Below are 20,772 nucleotides of genomic sequence, written 5' to 3' on the forward strand. Positions count from 1 at the left end.
GTTTTAGCACTTCATTTATCAATTTCTGATGCTTTATTCATGTTGGTTACACCTAAATTTAAAGAGCCCTCCAGTAGATGTTTATTTGTACCTTAGGATGCACTACTTGTATGGTACACATAAAAGATTGATATTCATCAATAACAACGAGACCAAGAAGAAATGAAACAGAACTTGCGCACTTAATTCTGCAGCTAATCGGGACACCTAACAGGGACTGATCTTTATTTTGCCTTCTTTTGCACTGGAAACTTCAGCGTATCAGAAGAGTGAAAAATTTATCACAAAAAGTATTTTCAATGAAATTTTTGCTTGTACAAAACGTACCAGTCACACTTTATATATGTTGATGCAAAAAGATGAAAAATACAATGCTTGTCTCTTAACTGGATGAAATAACACACTCTAATATTCTGTACCTTCTATATAATTTGCATTACCACTCTCTTCCTTCATTTAGTTGGAGAAAATGAAAAGACACCTAATAAGTTCTAGACAACGAACAGTTACTGATAATTGAAAAGTTTCGTCTATTTAGTAGGAGAAAATGAGAAGGCACTTAGTTCTACACAGTGAACATTAATAACTGAAACATGTTAAAAACAGAACTTAAACTACTTGAATCTCCATAACTTCATCTTTTTTTTTTTTTTCCTGCTCTTCATGAATTTCCAACCCCGCTTGTTCTTCAACAGGTTGTTCCACTCTTGGGGGAATTGGTGGTTGATCATCTGGTGGAGGGGCGTCATTCTTGTTGTTATCCTGATTTTTCCCCCAGATGACAGCATAAAGCCCTAAAATGATCACCGCTGCACCTAGTAGTCTGGAAAAAGTGCATTAGTCAGTCTTGATGGAATTATCTTATGAGAGTTAAGGGCTATATGTAAGAATTACCTGCCCAAGTTCATTTCTTCCCGGAGGATGAATACACTCATAACAGCAACTATTACCATGTTGAGAGGACTAAATGCATTGAGGAAGACGGGGCCCGTTCATTCATTACCAGTGCTTGCAAATAATATGCAAGCCCCGAACAAAATACTCCCCGAAATGCAGACATGGAAAGTTAGAAGGTTTTGATAAAACTTAAACTTTATTAGTGATTTAAGAGACTAGACAAATATAGTCTGAGAATAGATGCACCGAGAAGAAACTTTTGGCAAGGGAACAAGGTGAAGAAGGGTTTCAACCTGGTCAAATGGAAAATCCTCACCCTCAGTAAAAAGCAAGGAGGTTTAGGCATCGGGAATCTCAGAAAACAAAATCGAAGTTTGCTCATGAAATGGCTATGGAGATACTCAAATGAAGACGAACTTGTTACCATTTCAAAAAAAAAAAAAAAAGGACAATTTAACTTACACTGTATACAATAGCCCCCAGCTTAGTGTCCCAATGTATTGACAACGCAGGACCATTTCCCCTCTCCATAAAAGAAGCTAGAAGAGCTCCCTCGATATCTCCCAGGAAGCATACCCACGCAGTGAGAGAGAGCTCTGGATAGTCCCCCATGTAATCCTGGGCATAAAGTACTAGTACAGTCAATTTTCTGCTTATTTCCTCAATAGGCTATTTAGAGCCTGTTTGGATGGGCTTATGCCTATAAGCTGTTTGCAAGCAACTTATATAAATTTAAAAAATAAGTTGGGTAGTCTAACTTATTTTTTTGGGCATAACCGTTTTCGGTTTTTATGTTCACTTTAGATAAGTTAAAAATGGCCCATTATTTTTTTTGAGCATATTTTAAGCGCCACAAAATGACTTTTAAATTTTACCCAAACAATCAAAAAAAAAAAGCAACTTATATAAGCAACTTATAAGCCAAACCAAACGGGCTCTTAGTTTGTAACTGATTCCTATATACTTTTACCTGCAAAACTGAGTATCCAGCCCAAAATATGCACCCGGATATTAGCATGAGGGGGCCTGTAGCAGCATGGTGTAAATTATGATTTACCCCACCACTTTGAGATTCATGATGGGTCTTTCCTATTGCCCAAACAACTGGGCCTTTTACCACAGTCATTATCAAGGCCCCAGCAACCGTGCCAATCGTCCCAACTATTTTGGTCTGGCTTCTTGTGTTTGTGAGCTGCACATTCTCACGACTAGGATAACAATATACATGTAGGAAGAATTAGGGAACTTTATATGAACTGGCAAATGGACTAATAGAAACATCTGTTTTGCTCTGTTCAAGTTTCTTGCTTTATTTTGCAGTTATCTGTAGTTCATTATTCTTTATATATACTCATTTTATTTTCAAATGACACACTTTATTCTTCATATATTCTTGGTTGTTTGGTTGCTTGAATTTGTTGTCTTTATTCAACTTTTTTTCCTCTCGTGTAGCTGATGATTTTCAAGTTATGTTATTAGTCCATTCCCTTTTTTCAAATGATTGTGTCTATTACATAATCTACATAAGTGAGATGTTTGTTTTTGTTGGGGGGTTGGGGGGGGGGGTTGGGGTGGGGTGTGTTGTTTGGCCAAGGAGTACACTTTTACTGGGCATTGTTTGTGAGCTACAAACGGGGGCCAAGGAGTACACTTTCAAAGTTGAAAATTATAAAACAGGAAAAAAAAAAACAAAACACTAGTGTTACCTTAATGCCCACGACATTACAAAAGTAATGACGGAGCGTGTTGTTCGAAGATGCAGCCAGGGTGGCCGTTGTGTATTTCAGCCCTAATGAATACAGAACCTGTCCGGCGACGGGCCTGTTAATCAAGGGAAATATGTTAGATACCATATATATCATATATATCATGAGAAATAAGAGGGGTTAAGACTTACTCCAGTAGGCCAAGTATGACCAACTTAGTAAACATTGACTGAGTCATTGCTTAAGAGACGAGCTTCATAGTTTATTTTGAAGAATATATATACAGAATTCTATGGCAATTAAGTATAAACATGATATAATTATCCTACTATTTCATTTCTTCAAAATCTTGAACAACACCTTACTACTGATTATAATCAATATCTTTGGAGACTTAAATCGCGCATTAATTGGTTAAACGAGGGTGATGCTAACACTAATTTATTTCACTTGTCCACCTTAAAACGGCGTAGGAGAAATCGTATTATGGGTCTTTGTGATACAGTGGGAAATTGGTTTTACAATCCAGCTGATATTAACAATGTCATTACCACATATTTTCAGAACTTGTTCACAAACTGATCTTAATCATTATCATCCTGTTTATGAATGTGCTCCTCAAAATGCTTTCTAGCAGCAACACTGAACCTCTCTTGGTGCTCTTTTAACAGACTTGGAAATAAAATTCACTTTAGATTCTTTTCACCCTTTCAAGGCTCCTGGGCCGGATGGTTTACGTCCTTTTTTCTAGCAACTACACTGGAACATCATAGGACTGTTAGGCTTTTTTGTCATTCTGTTTTCAAGCATAATGTTATTCCTGCTGAGTTCAATTCTACTTATTTATGTTTAATCCCTTAAGGTTTTTAGTGCTACTACTGTAACTCATTTCCGGCTTATTGGTCTTTGTAATACTATACTTATAAAATTATTTCTGAAATAACTGTCCATTGGCTTAACCTTGGTTAAATCATATTATTGGCCCTATTCAATCTAGTTTCTTGAAGCGACGACGAGCTGCTGATAAGCTATTATCATTCAAGAACTCATTACCAACCTTAAAACCACTAAGGTCAAAACTGGAAAATTAATTTCTTGTTACTAGATTTGGAAAAGGCTTTTGATCGCATTGAATGGGTGTGTTCGTTCGACAGTCTTTGGCCTATTTTAATTTTGGAATTTTTACTCATTGTAACTTCTTTTAAGACCTAATTATTAATATTAACTACCCTTTTATTTAATTATATTTAGTAGCTAATTAACTTTTTTTAAATTACAAATGGTAGTTTATATAAAAATACATACCCAAACACATATATCTTTTCTTTTTCCCAATCCTTTACCCCATTCCCACTTTCGTTTCAAACCCTAAAATCTCTCTCCCCTTCTCTCAACCACCTTGCCACGGGCCGCACCACCCCCCTTTCTCTTCTCCCTCTCCTCCCCGTGCTCACCCCTCTCTCTCTCTCGCCGCCCTCTCTCTCTTCTCCGTCTCCTCTGTGCTCGCCTCTCTCTCTCTCTCTTTTCTCTATCCGGTGAGCGATAGCGCGGATCGGCCGTGTGTACATTGTTGGTGGCGGTGATGTGATTTTTGAGATGGTGACGGAGAAGATGACGTAAGGAGTGGGAGAGATTAGGGTTTTGTTGGTGATGGAAAGATTAGGGTTTTGTTGGTGATGGAAAGATTAGGGTTTTTTGGTGTTGGTGTAGTCTCAGATTTGGGTTTTTGGTGATGGTGTCTCAGATTAGGATTTTGGTGGTGTTGGAGAGATTAGGTTTTTTTGGTGGTGGTAGTGTCTCAGATCTGGCTATGTGTATTTGTTAAAGCAAATACTGAATACATTCAAAAATCTACGTCTCCACAAATACACTGTTTTTTAATGTATTTGTCTTTGTATTTTTTAGTGCATTTTTTAGTGTATTTTGTTAATAGCCAAATACATTATTTTTTTGAATGTGTTTGTCATGTATTTGAATTTTTTGGTCTTGTATCTGAATGTATATGTTGAAATCCATTCAAATACACGAAAATTTAAATATATTTGGCTTCATAGTAGTTGAAATGTACACAATGTATTTGAAATACATCAAAAAAAGCCACTGAAATACATCAAAAACAAAACAAAAAAAAGAAAATCAGTAAAATACATATAAAAAAAAATCACTGAAATACATAAAAAAAAAATCACTAAAATACATCAAAAAAATATATATTAATATCTAATTTAATAGCTCCACCATTAAAGGCTAAAATCAAGGATCATGTTTTTTTTTTACCTTGTTCTCATGTATTTGTTGGCAACAAATACACGCGAAAACATACACTATTTTGCCAAAATGTAGCTACAAATGATAATATTTAAAAAGGTAGGCTACAGAATGGTGAATGGTTAGGAAACTGATAAGGTAATATTTGAGTAAGTTTGCCTTTAATTTTCCTCCAAACTTGACCAAACTTATTATGTCCTGTACTTCTACTTCCTCTATTTCTATCTTAATTAATGGCTTGCCACGTGGGAGATTTTATCCCGTAGAATAAACATGGCTCTAGATTATCATCTTTGGACACCCATTACTATTTCCAAAGGGGAACCGGAACTGTCTCATCATTTTTTTTTTTTTTTTGCCGATGATATTATCCTAACTGGCGGCACAATCGATGCTACTACATGTCATACTATTGTAGACATCCTTAATCATTTTATGGCTATTTCAGGATAGAAGATTAATTTTGCTAAATCCCAGTTTTTTTTTGTTTCTTTCCGAATAGCAGCTCTCAATAAGATAAAAATTTAGGTATGAGTAATTTGTTGTTCCAGGAGGGTCATAATTTCGGGAAGTATCTCGGTTTTCGTATATTCTCTTCCAAACCTACCAAAGCTCATTACCAATTTATTATTGACAACTTCCGTACTTAATTTGCAGGTTGGAACACTCCTTTTCTAACTCATGCTGGGCGAAGTACTCTTATTAATAGCACTCTTTACATCCTTCCTAATCATATTATGCAATTCATTCATCTGCCTACTTCAATTATTTCTCAGTTAGAGCATATGAAAGAAATTTCCTTGGGGGTACTACTAATGTTAAGAAGAAGCTTCATTTAATTTCCTGGAAAGCTATCACTAAGGACAAACCCCATGAGGGTTTAGGTATTCAATCTCTAGGACTGAAAAATAAGGTTTTGCTGGCTAGTACATACGTCTTAGCGAATGTTCCTTTCTCCTCACTCTCTTTGGGCCTCTACCTTACTTAAAAAATATAGATTTGCAGATAAAAGATTCTCATGTTTGGAAGAATATGTAATTTAGAACTCCCACCTATGAAGTATCTTATTTACCAAAAAAGTTGCACGCAAGCATGGTAGGGAGGGAGACACAGGCATACCGATCAAAGTATTAGCTAACGGCGCCATTATCGCCGTGGCCACTGCATGCCGATAAACTGTAAACACGTAGGGGCTCATTCCCACCTCCAAAGCTGCCTTGCATATAATGTCATAACCAGACATTATAAATTGTAGTAGTATAACCATTACAAATACTTTGCAGATTCTGTATAGCTCAGCTGTCCTCATTTTGTATGCTTTTCGTTAAGCCATGAAATACAAGTCAGTATAGGCTTTAAAGCAAATATAAAATTACTTAAGCAAAACTACAATAAGACATACGAGGACTTTTATGGCGGCATGATTTCTTGATTTATTGAGTTAGATGAATATGATCAACATTAATCATTGAACTTGTACTCATGAAAAATATTTTACATTTCGAATACAACTTTGATTTTATTCATGTAATATTAAATGTTTGTACTCATATTGATATTGCGTACACACATTATACGCATGCAGAGGCGGACCCACATGGAAGGGTGGGAGTGCACGTGCACTTCCACTCTTCGGAAAAAATTATGTATATATGTGCGTATATACATTGAGAAATTAGTATATATTTAATCGCGACTCTAACAAACGTGTTGTCTTTGGGGCACGTTAATTGGGGCCTTTGCTTCCTTACATGTCATCCGGATCGAACCGAATGTCACTTTTAATTATTTTTTTGAGCCTCGTTTTTAGGAAAACAATAAACGTTAAATGAGCTCGCTTGATTCGAACTCAGACTGTCACCACATGTTGCACAGCCTTAGCCACTGAGCTATCTCTTTCATTTGCTTCACTGTGTTAAATTTTATTTATTACACATACTAGTATTCGTACCCGCGCGATGCGCGGATAATGATAAAGAAAAGTAATAGCAAAATAAGTTTTGCTAGTATTTCAATAGAGAAATAAAGATCATGTCTTGTAAAAAAATAGGCGTACTTTGCTACAATAAAATTAGCTATAATATAAATGTGATTGGAGAACTTTGTTTTAAACCATAATAATTACTCCTATAACTTATGGGAGAATTACTTAATGTAGATTAACATAAATCAGAAAAAATGAAGAATCATGGAGGAATGTTGTTAATGTTGAACAAATAAAGTTGACAACTTTTATAAAAGAGAACTAATGATTTCTCAGATAAATTGATAGAAAAGATATTTTGCAGAACCTTTCTAGAAAGAACTCCACCCCTAATTATACTTCCAACTATAAAAATAACATGAGCACTTGGCGTTGCCACCAATTCTTTGTCCCGATAGTTTAACAATTAGCTTAGTTTACTTTCTCATTTCATCGTTGACAACCTCTAACTTCAATTTCTAGTCACTGTAAAGCAAGTCGGCAACGGTGCTAATGAGGAGTTAGAGAGATGCATTAATCTAGTACTGAATGTTCTTGTTAGTTGTTAGTAAGTCGCTAGTTGTTGAGTTGCTATTTTTAGTTTGTACTTGTTTGGATTTGCAACTTAGTTAGATCATCTTATTTGCAAGATCTGATAGACTAAAAGTTATAAATTATCATAGTCATATACAATACACCGATAATGGAAATCGAAATGCGCTTGAAAGTTTACAAAGTTATATGACTGGAGCATCAACCCACTTCCTAAAAGTTAATAAATTACCTACATGGAATCTAATAACTTTTGGATACCCTAGCACATAATATAATCTATTTGTTGTACTTATCAAATTAGCTTTTCTGCGTTCACAATTATTTAAAGAGCATTCTCAATTTCACTTTTCTGCGTTCACAATTATTTAAAGAGCATTCTCAATTCCAGTTGTGAGGTCTCTAACATATACTATCAATAACTAATTGAAATAACTTAATGACAAAGCAACCATTGACAAAATGTTATTAAATGGTGGAATCATGCTTAGAAAAAAAAGGAAAAGGTTCTTATATGTATAATAGATTCTCTATAACTCTACATGTAGTGCAAAAAGCAATCAAAGGATTAAAAAAAGTAACAATAATTTTCGGGCAGGCAATAATATTCGTCTTGCCCACTTTGTACGAAGATATCGGATCCAAGATTCTCCTTCGCGGACAGTAATACATTGTTCAAGCTAAACACAGCTTTGTATATACGCACTCTCATTCGCCAGCAACTTCTTATTTTGTTCATTCATCTTCGTTTATTATCCTTCACTTTTTGCTAGTGGAGAATATAGTTGGTGTGTCAATTATAAAGGATAAAATGACATAAAATAGCAGAGAGAAAAAACACGCCAGCCGATCAGATGAGACCTTATCAATGTGATCATGGCCGGTGTCTCCTGAAAATAGGACTTTCCCAGTAACAAATTCATCATGCTTATTCTCATATCTTGAGTACAAACCGCTCTCCCTAAGTTCCATTTGCTGCTCAAATGCTCTGCAAGTCAAATGCACCTTCTGTCACTTTGCTCATAACAAAAATCATGTGGCTTTAGATGTTAAGATATCTTTACCCGAATCTCGTTTAAGAGGTTAGCAACTGAACTGTGACCTGGAGCAATAACATGCAATTGAACAGAAGTGAGAAAAAAATAGAATACATATAAATGAATAACCATAAATTCAAAGCTAATATGGATAGAGAAAAGTAATCATCAAATAGATTTATGTGGGGCAGGATTGACTGGTAATCAGATATCCTACATTCTTGCTGATATAATATTATCCTAATCTAATAATGTTTAGATGATAGGAATTATCTTAGGTAATTTACTGGTTTAGCAAGAAAGAAGAAGTTGATCTTTAACATAGCTGCTATGCTTCTCGCAGTTTTTATTCCCACTCATTAGACACACCGAGAGTGCATTGGGCAGTAAAGATTGCAGCAGCTGCTAGCATTGATGATGGGAATCAAAGTAGATCAATCAATAGCCTTTTCAGCAGGAACCAATATGCATAACTAAACAATAAAACCAAATTAGAGAACTTAATTATCAGACCAAGAAGGCTATAATAGTCATTATTTTTACATGAAAAGTGACTACACTTTGAACGTGAATCCTACGAACAAACGCTGAGGAAGATATGATTACCGTAAGAAGCTATTAGCCTATTTACATGTATTGGAAAAAAAGGGGTAGCTCGTCATAAAACAAAAGAAAAGCCACTCAAATTTTTGGCCACAAGTACAAAACACCCACAAACAAAGATTAATGAAATTTAGACATTCATTGAGCAAGTATTGTTGCGACTAATGGAACTACTCACTCATTCCATTTAGGCCCAGCATTCAACGACATCATAATCAGATGCCTGTAAATGGAAGTTGAGAACAATATAGAAATCTCGGACAACGACACCACCAAAAAAAATTAGGAAATGCGACCCTAAACTCTCTTCATCTGCCAGTCAGAAAGAATAAAAACTAAATGGAGCCTTGTGGATCAGGATGCTGGCCTTTGTACTGATAACTGAAAAACCTAAAAAGGTGAAAAATAAACACATAATTCGTTTGAGTCCCAAATTTGTATCTAGAAAATGTATCAACCGTAAAAAATAAAAAAATTCAAACTGACTGCACCTTCAATATAGTTTCAAGCTTTTTAATCACAATAGTCAAAATTAAGCAGCACAAAAGTTAAAAGATTCCAGAAGGCTTATTCTTATAGGTTAACATACAATCTAGTCTCAAACCCAAAAAGGATGTAAAACTAAGAGGAGATGATATTAATTTAAAGCTAATAACACATACAAATGTGACACAGATACTTCATGATCCACTTTCAAGTTGAATAGGCCAAAATATATCATCATTCTCTTTCAATATAGGAGTAATTAATATTCCCAATACAAAATTTCAAACCTCCAACCAAAAAAGATCTCTTAGAAATCCTCAAAAACATATATTAAATATAATGAAAAAGAAGCAAACTTTAGGATCACAATCTCCAAACTTTGATGAAAATAAAACTTTTAGAATAAACAGTCTCAACTCCTACCTTTTGAATGCATGTTCTGCCTGGCAACGACTCCATTGATGCGAAGAAATAAAACTGAAATCGATAAGCCGACATAACAACCAAATTCAAGTCAAAGAAAAGCCACAAAAGAAACAAAGCAAAACTTTAAGCGAAAAACATTAATAAGATTCATTGTGGAATAACATCAAGCAGGGAACAGGCATAAAATGGCAAAATAGAAACAAAAACGAAAAAAGTTCCCGGAGAGATGCTGAAACTCCAATTTGGACGCAGAATCACAAACTCAATGCTGAAACAAACAACAACCCAAAAAGCAAAATACGAAAAAGAAAAACAATTAGGACCCAGAATCACAAAACAAAAACCCATAAATGAAAATACAATGCTTGTAGCTAATAGTGTCGTTGATATTCAGGCTATTAAACCCAGTAAAGATTAAGAACTCGAGCCAGTAACCAAAATATGAAATTGAAAAAAAGTGAAACTTTTGAAAGGGCCAACTTGAAAAATTCCATAAGAGAGTGCTAGGAGACGAGGATGATAAAGGAATTGCTGCATCAATGCTTGTTGTTTCAGCCTTTGCTGTTGCATCATCTTCTAACTATCAAATGGAACACAAGGCGAATGAAATAGATATGCCTTACTCAATAGTTTTAAAACTGGCAACCACCTTTTTGATGCACAATGTGGAAGTGGGAAGTAATGAGTGGATGGTAACTTCCCAATCTAACTTTCGGTTCCAGTCTTTTTTGGACCACTTTCTTTCCTTCTTATTTCCTTCGTAAACCACCTTCTCCTTTTTTGTCTTCCTTTTTTTAAAGATACAATTACAATTACTAATAAAAATAAAATGCAAAACTATAAAATTCTATGTAACTGCTCGGAAGTTGGAAGTTCCACACCATTATCCTGATTTGGTGAAATCAAATTGTTCCTGCGTTTGTAATTTTTTTTTATTTTTCCTTTTGCATTTGTTAACTTTACCACTTGATAACTTCCCATTTATTTTTAAATTAAAATTCAAGACTTTAACTAAATTAACTATTTAATAACTAATGTAACCATTTTTTGTCCCTAAACTATCCTGTTTTAAATAATATATAGAAGATTTGACCTATTTTTCGCCATCGCTACGCTTATTAAGAACCTGGCCCGACACGGTATTATCCCTCGGTCATAATTAAAATTTTTGTTGGCATTTATGTTAAAATAACGGTGCCCCCGCTGTCTTAAAATCCTCGGTCCGCCTAGTAATAAGAGAAGTGGGAAGATGTATATAGTTTTCATTTGAGTAAATTGAGTATCCATGCCTGGATTGATGAGAACGCAAAATAAAGGAATATTGGATGATTTGTAGAAAATTGTTATTTCTTTTTCTAACATATATAAGTGTGGAGAGAGAACTAACACAATAATATAAATTTGTATCACAAGCTATATAAATTGTACATTTTAACCAACTATCTTTTTATTCTATGCGATGACATACGTTCATAAGATTAATATTCGTCTCCTTCTCACGTATACACGTATGCACTTTAAATTTAATTCTCCGACACATTTATTTCCTCCGTGCACTTATATTTGTTGACTTTTGACTTTTCAAGTTCTTTAAGAATTAATAAATGAAGTACTCCCTCCGTCCCATATTACTTGACCACATTACTAAACTACTTTTTTTTATCCCACATGTGGATTATATGTCATAGTACATCGAATATTTATTCTCTCCTCATGTATACACACATATGCACTTCAATTTTAATTCTCCGACACATATTTATTTCCTTTGGGCACTTTTACTTGTTCATAAATGAAGTACTCAACATTTTTTACTAAAAATAAGTATGAAGAGCCGACCAACATAGCAATACAAATTTGTTCCACAAGCTATATAAATTGTACATTTTAACCAGCTACTTTTTTATCCCATGTGGACATATGTCATAATACTGAATATTTATCTCTTCTCATGTATATACGTATGCACTTCAAATTTAATTCTCCGACACATTTATGTTCTCCGTGTACGTATACTTGTTGACTTTTGACTTTTCAAGTTCTTGAAGAATTAATAAATAAAATACTCTCTCCGTCCCATATTACTTGGCAACATTACTAAACTACTTTTTTATCCCACGTGGACATATGTCATAGTGCTGAATATTTATTCTTTCCTCATGTATACACGCATGCACTTCAATCTTAATTCTTCGACACATATTTATTTCCTTCGTGCGCTTTTACTTGTTCATAAATGAAATACTCAACATTACTAAAAATATTTGTCCAAATTACTTGTTTATTTACAAAATCAAGATAAAATTAATTAAATCTTTCCCATCTTATCCTCTTCGTCCCATATTATTTGGCCACATTACTAAACGTATATGTCCAAATTACTTGTTCATTTACAAAACCAAGATAAAATTAATTAAATCTTTTTCATCTTACCTTTAATAATAAATGTCCTTGAAAATAGTTAATTTTGATTAGAATGTATTTATTAGAGAGAGATAGGAGTAAGATAGTAAAATATATCTTTTATTTATAATTTCTTAAGGAGGTGTAACAAAAAAAATGATAAGTAATATCAAACGGATTCATATTTATTAGTGTAAGTCTCAATAACCATCGAAAATGATTTCTACTTTTCCGTTACTTCTTTTCAAAACAAAGCCCAAAAATCATTTAACCCGTAACTTCAACTTATGCGTCCCTTCAGCGACGGCTGATAAAACCAAAACATTATTCTTTTGTGAGAAATCTATTCTCCTCCCTAATTTCGGTGGAAACTCTCTTTAATTTCTTCCTTTGAAGTTCTACTTTGAATCTTCAGAAAAATGATGATACGGAACCGATCGTATTTCGTTTTCTCGATCAATTTGTCATCTCAAAAGAGAAAATGCTTCAACTGCTCAATTTCTGAACAAATGATCATAACCATGGGAATTTTCTGGTTAAGCTATTTAACGGTTCAATGGTATGTTTATTATCTGAATTACGTAACTCAACTGTTTCTTTTTTGTGTTTTTTTTCCCTTTTGTCGTCAGTGTTTTGGTGAGTGACGAGGGTTGCAATAAGTGGAACAAAATTTGAGGAAGTGAGTTGTAGAGTGGTCCTCCTGTTTATGTGGGGCTTGATAATGTATTTTTTTAATGTCATTCTGCATTCTTAGATTTTACAGTTTGGCTGCAGACTTTGTGGATAGTGGACAAGAGTATACTAACTTGGTTCCTGGCAATAGGCAAAGGTACGACGCAAAAATTTCTTCCTCCTTCTTTGTGTTGGTTCCTTTTATTTTTATCTTTAAAGACTAACTTAGAAGTGTGCGTCTGAGTTTACCTTCCCTGGTGGAAAATAACCATATTTGCGACATTTAGAAGCTATATGCTCGAGGCAGTGTCTCTCCACAAGTTTTGTCTTGACCAAATGCATCTACCTGTTATCCATCGAGAGTTGAAGTAACTTTGCGATTAATTTAGTGGAAAAAGTAGATTCTTTATGTTCTATTGATATCTATCTATGGTAAGTGCCATTGTTTAAAAAAAAAGGCAGCCCGGTACTCTAAGCGTCCACTATGCACGGGGTGCAGGCTACCACCACCGTAGCTTATTATTGTAAGCTATTGTTTATAACCTTTATTTATATATTGTTAAATAATATGAGAAATGATGACACCACTTATATTTGTTGTTGTTCTTTGTCATGTTCCTCTATGTATATTTCATGTCGTAGTACTGATCTTAGCATTTTCCCTTGTTTAGACAAGGTGAGCGATGTAGTTCATCTTTTTTTTGGTTGTGAAAAGGGTAAGCTCCAAATGTCTCTGTCTTTTTATTAGTCTATTACTTATTACTCTTTTCGATTTTTTGAATCAAATGCATTTTTCTTATTTTTTTTTTAATTAAGCTGTAATGCTCATTTAAGTTTCGCCATTTATTATGTCCAGACATCTAATCAGGAATTTTAAATCAAGTTTTTGAAAGCTCTTGAGAGCAATACGTACCCCCTAGAATTAAACTATACAGTGAGAAACCTGTATGGTTGCTCTCATGATCTGATCAATCCTTCGATGCTTATTTGAATGTGAAATAAGACTTGAAAGTTGATAGATTCTTCTTTATATGACAGGTTATATTATGGGAGCCATCCTGAATTGCGTCGAGATATCGCCAGCTTATTCCCTTCTACAGTGGTTTTTGTTAACCAAATTTCACTATTTCAGATTGTACTTTTACTTAATGCCAGCCATCAATGTAGATGAACTGCATATGATTTTGTAATTCTTTTAAATTTGCTAACATAGTTCTTTGTCTTATTTATGAGTCAAACCATATACCTATGGTTATATATATGTATATCTTCTTATACGCCTAGCTTACATAGTTCTTTGTAGTTGCAATATAAAGAATAATTCTGTATTTTTTTCATAGAACAATATAATGTGAGACATTTCATGGGGTGAAGAAAAGGAAAAAGAGATGTGCAGGTGAAGTGTATGTTTATCATGTCGCGCGCGCTGAATACCATAATATTGAATGGGGCTTTTGACTACTAGATCCTAAAAGGAAAAAATAATGAAGTTCTGGATTAGAAAGTTGATTGTTCAAGTTATAAGTGAAAAATGGTCTTCTTTATTTTTAAATGCATAAGAAATTTATTGCACCCAGTTATTGTGACTCTGTAACTATTTGTATATAAAAATATATACAGGAGTTGACAATAGTTGTAACGCCACTGTTTTTTTAAGCTTAAAAAATTATTATTATGAACATGAGTAAGTAATTTGTATGTCTTGCATCTGCCCAGTCAATCAATGATCATCAAGATGGTTGGTGGACTTAGAATGCAATAGTTCTCAATCCTCATCTTCAAAGATTTCATAAAATTGTAGGAGTAATAAAAATGTTCTTAGTTGTGATCTAAATATTTAGTCAATTGCATAATTCAGTTTAAATGCATAACAAAAAAATGTATTTTATCCAATAAATTTATAAAGCATTATTTCATCGGCTTACTTATGTTTTTCAAAGAACAATTTTTTTTTTTCTTTTGATATGTTAACGTGGACAAGTAAAAGTAAACGGAGGGAGTGACTTTTATCCCCGTTTTTCTTCTTTGTTAATACTTTAAACGTGAAGAGAGGATGAATAATAGCAATGCAAATTTGTACCAAAAGTTATATAAATTATACACTTTAACCAACTAATTTTTTATCCCACTTAGACATATGTCGTAGTCTTTGAGTATTTATTTTCTTCTTATGTATACACGTAAGTACTTCAATTTTAATTCTCCTACACATAACTTATCCACTTTTGACTTTTCACATTCTTTAAGAATTAATAAATGAAGCATATATTGTATCATAATATCCATATTTATTGGTGTATAGTCTCAATAGCCTCAGAAAATAATTTGAAAATGAAGGGCAAAATAAGAAGAAGAAAAATTTCTTTTTCTTGATATATTAACGTGGACAAGTAAAAGTGAAGGGAGGGAGTGACTTTTATCCCCGTTTTCCTTCTTTGTCAATACTTTACTTATTTTACTCTCCTTTGCAGTCTCTGATTATTGTTTCTTTATATTTATAAAATGTATTACTTTTATATTTTCATTTTGAAATTAAAATTTGGTGATTTACGATATAACATATATCTTTCTAATTTTGATTTCTTTATAACAATTTTTTTAATCTATAATTGTTAATAAAAAAATTATAATATATTTTTTAATTAATTTAATAAAAATATTTTATTAGTTTTGCTTTTAAAAAATCCAATATATACAACAATGGTTCTTATGTTTGGATTTGAACAGTTAGTTAAATGAAATAGATATCAACCTGTCGGTATACATATAAGATATTAAAGAATTTAAAAGAAAAAAATTAGAATTAAAATATTAATTTTCCCTCATATTCATACTAATTTTCTTTTGCATATCGATAAACAACTTTCTATTATATCAAGAAAAAGTCCGACTCTTTCCATCTCAAAGACTTAATTCCATCATATGTTTTAATTTTTAAACTCCATTTTTTAATTATAACTAAAGTGATGGTACATAAAATACATTTTGTATATGTTGTTATATATAATAACAATTAGAATATTTTTAAAAGTTATTTTCAAAGTACAAACCTTAAAGACTCATTAATTAAAGTGAATAGACATATTCGGCTCATGCATCGCACGGACATGTATTGCTAGCGCTAGTTGGAAACCATTTTTTTTTTTTGTCAAGTCATTCACAGTCCCTGGAAAATGGTTAGCCGAAATAAAAAGGAAGTTTCCTAAGATATTCTAGGTGATTTCCCTTTTCCATAGCCATAGTATTCTGAAATAAAATACAGAAGTTCAAAAATTTTAGGCCACTACAAATTCATAAATTTAATTAATTGAATAAGATTAAATAAGAGCTTCCTGAAGCGATAGTAAAAAGACAATACATTTCATGATAGTGATCAGTGTTTTAAAAGACAAGGGTGTAAGGCCTATCGTAATGATAAACATCTCGTCTGTTTGAATTCTCAAAAAAACTTCTGTCACTCCATCCTCGCAGGGGCAAAGAACCCGTCGGTGTCTCGGACACGTACTCTCGGAGGCTCACGGGAAGTCGAATAGGTGAGCACTCATCTTGGAGTGGGCTTACTACTCAGATGCTTTCGCCAGTTTTCGCTCCTACTTGGGCTACCCGGTGTTTCGTGGGCACGGCTATTTACATATGTCTCGGTGAGGCATAAGCCCCAGGGGTATCTAATTTTTAGTATTTCATAAAATAATATAATTATAATAAATATTTTTAAATAGGTAAAATTACATAAAAAAAATAAAAGAAAACTGTAAATAAATGATATATATATATGTGTGTGATCCTCATAAAAAACTAATCAAAGCAGTCCATTATACGCCATACAACTTGTAATTATATATAACATAATTTTACAAGTATAAACAATATTGAAATAAAAGCAACTATGAAATGCAATCAACTCTAACGACTAACATCTTAACTTTCAAACAATGAAAAAATCACAATTTCTTAAAATAATATTACTATCATCACTACAAGAAAAAGAGCTTTTAACGGGGGGAAATCCGGTCGCTAAAAGTCAATAACGACCGGCAAAAATCGATCGTTAAAGGCCTCGACGTTAAAAGTTAATGACTGGATTTCAGTCCGGTCGTTAAAGATTCTTTAGCGACAGGATAAATTCCGGTCATTAGAGCTCATTTTTAGCGACAACATTTTCCCTTAGCTAATTCGTCATCCGGTCGTTAATAAACTCTAGTGACATCAACTAATTCGGTTCGTTACAGGCTTTCCACAGCTGAGATTTTTCTTATCCAATTCCTTACAACAACTGAAATTAGTACTAATACTTCTTGCAAATGTAATTCATATATACAGAAATGCATATCCTTAAATATACAAATACATTATTCATATAGTTTCATAGTTAATTTTGAAGCAGCATATTACAAAAATATATACATCCAAATTGTTTGACATTATATTTGCCAACTCCTAGCAAAAAAGCAAATAGAATTTTAACAGCCTCCAGAAAATACGTCCCTCTTGCTCTGCAGTTTCACAAAAGGTAAAGCCAAGTCTTGACTTCTTTCCATAGTTCCCTCCAGAAGCAAGGATCCCAAACCAAAGCAAGTCCAACTACTAACATCCTGAAAGACCAAAAGTCCTTGTAAACCTTCTCTGCAAATTTTCTTACTCAATGAAGACACAGAATCAATTATATCTATCCCAACTGCAGAGCATTTTATGAGAAAAAGAACTCAGTTATGGTGTAATTTTTTACTAGAGAAGAAGTTGATTTCAACTTGAATATGAGAGGACGAGATTGGTACCTGTATAATTTCCCTATCCATATTATTAGATCCTCAGTGCCAGTAATATGTTGCTCATGATGGGATGAAAGAGTTTCTCTATACCCAGTCGTTCCTTTATCCATAACAGTAGGCTCAAGATCAACAAATACAGCTCCAAGCACGTCTTTCAGTACGTTACGTTGAACTAACACTAGGGCCGCTGAAGAATGAAACTGAAAAATTCGTTTATAGCACCAACTAGTGTGTCACAAGAAGTCAAAAAGAAGACATTCAAGAATAAGAAACTCAAAATAACAAGAAGGATAATAATATATTGCATAATCAGGAGGAAACGAGGTGCAAAATACCTTCAACATGACCATACAATTTTCACATATAGTTTCACTTGTCTTTGCGGCAAAAATAAATCTGAAAATTAAGCTTCGCAACCTTGTTGAGGGCTCATGCTTCAAAATCTGCAAATACAAATATTCAAGAATAAAACCCCTTAGTTAAACCTTGTAAAAATCATGCATAGCTTGTGTGATAGCCTCTCTCTGCATTTGCAACTTTAAAAGAGAAGAATCCTTATGTATATGTTTTATTGAATTCAATAAAATATCCAGCTTCCCACAAAAATAATTAAGAATCCTTCCATCATTTCCCTCTATTTTAATCCAATTTTACAGCTCTTACATTCAAAGAATTTGCAGTTTGGGTTGTCACAGCATACAAACTCAAAGAATAAATTCCAAACTTTTCTCTCATCTTAGTTATGCCAGCTTAAACCAAGAAATGCAACTAAATGTAGAATAAATATTAAAGACCAATTAAAAGAATACAACGAAACATCAAACTCTTGGATCGCTTCTATTATTCTCACAATCAAAAAATTTAAAATGCTAGTTTTATTTGTCTTCTGTTCAAGAGCAACAATACGTATTATACCAAGAAAAGGAATGTATTCCATCAATGCCAAATTGAATGTTTACATACCCATACCAAGAAAACCAATACTCTTCACCAATGCTAAACTGATGTTTCATATTTTTAGTTGCGACCCGATATCCACTTCGTTAGATTGCTTTCCTTCTCTGTTCATAAAAGTTAAAACAATCAAAAGTTAACTTTTGGACCTTGCAACTTTAAAGGATACACATCGTTCAATCTCATCATAACAGTTGAGTCCTAAAAAATATGAACATCCAATTTTAGTACAGAGAGAACTCAGCTAAGAGTCTTTTTTTCTTTTATCGTAATTTTGTTCAAGAATATATATGTATATATAATAAACATGCTCACCATAGTTGTAAGGGTGAGTTTGAAATTAGTATGAACATGTACAAATGTTTAATTACTGAGATAAAGAACCTAATAAACATAGCTGATAAATGTTTAATCACTGAGATGAAGAACCCAAAAAACATAGCTGCAAGTAAAACATAGAATATCTGAAATTGTAAAGCGGATTACTTCTTGAACTGACCTGCAAGGACAAAATCTGGTATTTAGGATTTGTCTCTTCGACAAATTGTGAAACACTTGACGCCACATATTTTGGTAATTTTAATAGTCCTGCAAAATATGGTCTGTACCAGCTCTATATAGAAAAACGGATAGAAATAGGAAAAGAAAAGTAGATAAGGTGAACATCAATAGATTTATGTAGCTAACTATAGTTTATCCTACAAATTTGAATATTATAACTAAAATTGTATAAGGAACAATTAACAAGATACAAATGATTTTTTTAGCCAATGCATCTTCTGTTGTTCATCCATAAGTTTAATCAAATAAAATTAAACAAGAGCTTCTTCAAGCGGTACTGTCGATGCAGTACAATTCATGATTTGTCATTATTTCTGGGAAATTACTTGATGCGTGAGCTCACTCAAATGGTTGGTCTCAAACCTAGACAAAGGAGGAAGATTGCATTACTTGCAACCAACGTAAAACTAATCAATTTATAATAAATCATCAAAATACAAAATAGTCTAGCTTAAATAGAACAATTTGACTGATAAGCCAACTCCAATTTGCTTGGAATTGAGAATATCGAATGCAAGTTGAAGGAAATCTTTGCCAAATATCATTTGATGACAATTTTAACACTAAAAGACAAGATCTTTAATTCCAATTCTTAGGCATCATTTCCATTCAGTGTGACATACACCAAGTAAAACCACATGTTAACCTCTGTTTCTTCTTTTGCATTCCAAAAATAGAAAAGACCATTCTTCTCCCAGTCTGTACCCATTACTTAAAATTCTTCAATTACGTTGTTCAATCAGTTACAATGCTCTCTGTCATTGTAGGTTAATCAAAGGGCCACTATATTCACTATGACTTACAATGCTCTCTGTCATTGTAGGTTAATCAAAGGGCCACTATATTCACTATGAAGAATCAATTATTTTAACTAAGCTTAGTGCAACTACTAGCACTATGCAATGAAAAAGTTAATCAAATAAATTAAACAAAATTTTTACTTAGAGGAGGCCTACCCCGGCTGCGGAAGTATCTGGGGCGAAATCTACTTTGTTATCTGATGACAAGGCGTGAGAATGATGCCAACTCTAACTCCCAGATGGAACCCACCCTTCATCGTGTTAAAGATGATCAATTGTTCACACCTAACACAGTATAACTAACTACATCCATCTTCCCATCTTCATTGCCATCATTTTCCTTTTCTTGTGTGCTTTATGCTTTTCTTCATTCCTCAGCTTCCTCTTGGCATTTCTCATTGGATTAACCACAGCAATCACCTCCTCTTCTTATTTCCTCTTATCCCTCTTGGATTTGAGATTCTTCCTGATATGACTGTAGATTTGGACAAAACTCTGCACTCCTACAACTTTGCTTATGCTCCCGCGCACTTCTTCAGCTATTTGTTTCACTTCGTCTGTAAATACGGTGCAAACGTAATCATTATATAACATTTAATTACTCGGAACCAAGAAAAAGGTGAAGAGCATTTTGTAAATGGTGGGGAAATTGACTTGACGGGAACTTAGACTGCT

At 33.4% G+C, this 20,772-nt stretch overlaps 2 long non-coding RNA genes and 1 pseudogene across 2 annotated transcripts; 1 reads left to right on the forward strand and 2 right to left on the reverse strand.

The window, feature by feature from the left end:
- Positions 1-369: 369 nt before the first annotated feature.
- Positions 370-2,841, reverse strand: LOC132041734 (WAT1-related protein At2g39510-like; annotated as a pseudogene).
- Positions 2,842-7,735: 4,894 nt separating this feature from the next.
- Positions 7,736-10,878, reverse strand: LOC132041735 (uncharacterized). The gene is made up of 3 exons (XR_009411204.1): positions 9,936-10,878; positions 8,451-8,488; positions 7,736-8,374 (listed from the first exon to the last, which is right to left on the reverse strand). It is a non-coding gene; the product is annotated as an uncharacterized LOC132041735 (long non-coding RNA).
- Positions 10,879-20,011: 9,133 nt separating this feature from the next.
- Positions 20,012-20,412, forward strand: LOC132041733 (uncharacterized). Its single transcript, XR_009411203.1, has 2 exons — positions 20,012-20,064; positions 20,121-20,412. It is a non-coding gene; the product is annotated as an uncharacterized LOC132041733 (long non-coding RNA).
- The last annotated feature ends 360 nt before the right edge of the window (positions 20,413-20,772 follow it).

The sequence above is a fragment of the Lycium ferocissimum genome, unplaced genomic scaffold, assembly GCF_029784015.1.
Source record: "Lycium ferocissimum isolate CSIRO_LF1 unplaced genomic scaffold, AGI_CSIRO_Lferr_CH_V1 ctg11449, whole genome shotgun sequence".
Lineage (NCBI taxonomy): Eukaryota > Viridiplantae > Streptophyta > Magnoliopsida > Solanales > Solanaceae > Lycium > Lycium ferocissimum.